A 4,515-nucleotide genomic window follows, 5' to 3' on the forward strand; every position below is an offset into this window, starting at 1 on the left:
TTGTATCACATAATTTCACCTACAAAAGGAAAAAATAAAAAATAATTGTGATGAAAACACTGCCACCACCATGTGATCCCTTTGCGTTGAAAACAGTGTAAACATGAGTTTCAATATCGACAAATTGTTCCCTTAGATTTGGTCCACAACCTCTCCAGAATCTTTGCAACTTTCTAATATCAATTATCCCTGCTTTATTATCATAGGGTTTTCAATTTCATGACTCCTCTGGGATAAATTATAGGGGATTATCTTTTGAATAAGACCCAATAAATGAGAAATATAAACAATTGAAAAATGTATTATTCATCATGGAATGATGCTGATATGAAATGAACAATGATACAGAATAAATAAGACAGTGCTACAGTGCCTATAGTTATGGTAACGATATTAGGGAAACCTGCTATTATAGGTTTCTATTACCTTTAGTGACAGATCAAATCTTTTAGTGACTTTTTAAATATTATATTAAAATAATTAATATTAACTTTAGTAAGTTTTTAATTAAAACTAGTAAGTATATGCCTGAAAGATAAGATTTAGTCAGAAATAGAAATTTACACTTTGAGTAATTTAATTTACTTATTATTTGACAAAATTTACTTATGTTTAAATTAAACTTACCAATACTGAAAGTAAAAAATGTACATATTTAAGTAAAAAAACGGTTTTGGGTTCCTGAAAACGGTTTTGGGTATCACCTTTCTCTTTAAAGTTATCTACCTTCTTCTTATTCAGTTCCCAGTTCCAATGATACGATTGAATTCCCAAGCAAAGGTTTCCACTTTGATCCACACTTTCTCTTTGTTACAATTGAATAAATCTTCTCACTTCAAAATTTTCATCTTTAGTTCACACTTTGCTTCTATCCTTTCTCATCGTTCGGTTGGGTTTGAGTGCTGCCATATGCAAACACAACAAAAGGGTTAGCGACGGTGGTAGCCAGCCAAAGAGCATATGAAAAATAGCAGTGACGAGGTTAGATCATCATGTTCTCTTGAAATCGTTTGATTATATTGCTGTAATTTATTTATATTTCATTTGTTTTGTTTGTCAAGATTTTCTTGGGAAATCAAGGCTGAGAATTTGAAGATTTTATTGCAATTTTGGGGCCGAAAATGTCCGTTGAAACATCTAGGAAATGGTTGTAGTTTTGATTGTCTACGGGTAAAATATGTTTAATAGCCATGTGAAACATCTAGGAAAGGACTTGAGACCAGGCGTTTAAGTTAAATGTGATTAATTTGTGAATGCATATAAGATGTTTGGTGAAATGTCAAAGAGAAATTTGTATGTTGTGATTGCTACTCTGTGCGGGTGAGAATTACTAATATATTAGTAACTCAACATGAGCTTTATAACTTGAATTCTTCAGGCAAGAGAGGTTTCTCCCGTTTTGGAATTCTAAGTTGATACGCTTGATGGAGCATATGTTATTGAACTGAACTGATCTAGAATCATTGTTGCGAATCTGTTGTTTCTATGGAAATTTATTATCAGCCTCTTGAATTTTTTACTCCATTGTAACGTCTGCAATGCCACGGAAATTTGGCCATTATTACTCTTGTAAATCTGTGTTGCAGAAGCAATTCTTATTACCATCCTATGATACATGTAGATTTTGTAGAATCACATCTTCCCTCTTCTTCAGTCAGGAAAGGAGAGAAAATTCATAGAACAGTTTCCGACCATCAATCAATTATGGTGTTATACATACTTCATATTTTTGCATTTTTTTGTTTATTTTTCTTTTGAATGGTGTTGCATGGGGCAAACCTGCGGAATCCAGTGGTCTTTGAGCAAAGGATTGTCAAATGCTGGTTGTTGATACATATAGACACAATCAATTATATCACCGTCTTTGCTCTGTCATGAGAAAAAATTTTGAATTTCATTGTAAAGAGCCAAAGGCATTCAACATAATCTAATCTACCTACCCGCAAATTTGTGACTTTCATTGAACTAAGGATTAGATTATGCTGGTTGTTTCGATATTTTGGACATGTGAATAACTCATCTTCCTCCTAAAAAATTACTAATACGTAAACCCTTACCGGGAGAGTCAAAATAGCTTGTTAATGCCATTGCTATATCATAACGATTAGACTGGAACATAAATCTGTTGAATGGGTTGATTGGAACAAAATTCAGATGAATGGTTTATATGAGAATTGAGGTTTTCAATTAGTTTGATGATGGTTTGTAATATAGAGAGAATGGAGTTCTAATCATAAAATACCTAGAAAAGAAACGGGTTGCCAAGTCGAGAAGATAAGTAAGTTTTTAATTCAAACTAGTAAGTATATGCCTGAAAGATAAGTTTTAGTCAGAAATAGAAATTTACACTTTGAGTAATTTAATTTACTTATTATTTGACAAAATTTACTTATGTTTAAACTAAACTTACTAATACTAAAAGTAAAAAATTTACATATTTAAGTGAAAAAATCACCGGGTTTCTAAAAATGATTTTGGGTTGCTGAAAACGGTTTTGGGTTCCTGAAACACTTTCGGGTATCACCTATCTCTTTAAAGTCATCTGTCTTCTTCTTATTTAGTTCTCAATTCCAACGATACGATTGAATTCCCAGGCAAAGGTTTCCACTTTGGTCCATACTTTCTCTTGGTCCAATTGTTGTTGCTACAAAGGGACAAAAGGCAAAACAGTCCACTCACAAGCGAAAGCGAAGACGATGCAAAAATTGCAAGTAATCACCTACTCTTAAAATTGACTTATTCTACGGTTAGAATAGCTTTGCAAAACCAGATATGAATGAGCAATGCTAAATTTCATCCACTCATTGGCTTTATGTTAGAAGGCCAAAAATGTTAGTTATATATGTACACTTCATATACGCCTTTATAAATTCAATCTTATTGTTTATGGATTGTGCTTGGCAATTTTTTTCCCGCAGGTCATTTGGACATGATAGACGAAAATGTACTAAAGTGTGCACAGATGCATATGAAACTCACAATTATGATCATGTTGGGGCACCCAATAATGTTGAGAATGTAAATTTGAATCTGATAGGATCATCCGATGGCCTATTGCAATCAGATTCACAGCATGGATGCAATAAGGAATTAATGGATAGTAATTGGTTTCAGATCATTCCTCCTGGTCAGGTAATGTATAGCTTGCTTTTATTTATTTTTGTGTGAAGGCATGAAATATAATGGTGCTCTATTTGCATTTGTATAGGCATTAATGTGGGCATGCAATCCTTCATTAATCCAAAGTCATGTACAAAACACTAGCTTGTTAGGAGATGAAAAGTATTCAGGTACATTTTTCCTTCTTCACGCCTAAGTTTTATGTTATTTATTTGCTATGATTATGTGTTGTTGTGGCCTTTTTTTAATACAAATCTTGTGATGGTTTTGTAGTGAATGAACCAGATTTCAGCCAAGACCATTAAGGAATTTTATTCTTGAGAGAGTACAAATGTTTTTGCACGTCTTTGCTCAAAGCTTTTAGGATGATTTAAGTTTCTTCGAAGGTAGTTTAATGCGTTTTGATTGTAAATCTGAACATAATCTCCTTAGTTTGCAATTTCTGGTGTTTACTTGTTTTAATGTGAATAATTTCAGCTTGCTTGGAAAAAAGTTTGGTGATCAAATTTCAGATATTGTTAGCATCCAAGTGCTCTTGGGTTTGTAAACCAGAAATGTCAATCCAAACTGAAGCTTTTGATAGTGATATCAGAGCCCTTGATGCTGGTGATCAAATTCTCAAATCAAGTTACTAGCCTTTTGATTGCTTCAGATTTCTGAAGCCAAAGTCTTTGTGCTCTAAATTCAGTTCTTGGCCATGTAATCTTGTCATGCTTAGATAGCTATATCTAGTGTCCTGCCAGCTTAATTTTGATGCGTAAGTATCAATTATTAAAAGTTAGATTCATTCTGATGCTCAAAATGAGCCGTTTTCTCCTATTTTGAAATACCAATTTCATATCAAATGTCTTGTGCATGTAGATTTTGCTGTTTACTTCAAATTGGACTGGCTTACTTGATGAGCAGAACTCGAAAAGCAACTCAAATACTCATGTTATACAATACTCAGCACACGGTTTTTTAGGCTTTAAAACGTCATTAATGAAAGTTACCCATTCGGTTGTTTAGGAATGTTAGGAGATTCGTCAAATTCAAATGACGATGCCTGAAACTTGTACTTATCCCCAAATTTGTGTTGTAGTACAGTATCAAGATCTTGCACCTATTCCATTCACCTATAAAAATTATGATTATCATAAAATGACATTTTATAATAATTTACATACTATTTGCCAATTAAAAGCAAGTTTCATAAAAAATGTGCATGTAAATCCATATTGTGAATGATACGAAATATATTTGAAACTCACGAAACTTAATATATGGGTAAATTTACTATAATTTTAAAAGATTACGCTACATTAGATACGATCACTTTACCTTTTATACTTGTGACCTAGAAAATAAATTTATTAAAACACATAACATTTATAAATGATGCATACATTTATTAAA

At 32.4% G+C, this 4,515-nt stretch overlaps 1 long non-coding RNA gene across 3 annotated transcripts; it reads left to right on the forward strand.

Moving 5' to 3' along the window:
- Positions 1-363: 363 nt before the first annotated feature.
- Positions 364-4,225, forward strand: LOC113732645 (uncharacterized). Of its 3 annotated transcripts, none has more exons than XR_003458833.2 (5): positions 364-981; positions 2,595-2,711; positions 2,919-3,132; positions 3,394-3,506; positions 3,598-3,922. It is a non-coding gene; the product is annotated as an uncharacterized lncRNA (long non-coding RNA). The 3 variants fall into 3 exon arrangements; XR_011840875.1 differs by lacking the exon at positions 364-981 and adding an exon at positions 3,982-4,225 and having other exon boundaries at positions 989-2,711; positions 3,598-3,877; XR_011840874.1 differs by lacking the exon at positions 364-981 and having other exon boundaries at positions 994-2,711.
- Positions 4,226-4,515: the final 290 nt, after the last annotated feature.

This window comes from Coffea arabica, chromosome 2e, assembly GCF_036785885.1.
Source record: "Coffea arabica cultivar ET-39 chromosome 2e, Coffea Arabica ET-39 HiFi, whole genome shotgun sequence".
Lineage (NCBI taxonomy): Eukaryota > Viridiplantae > Streptophyta > Magnoliopsida > Gentianales > Rubiaceae > Coffea > Coffea arabica.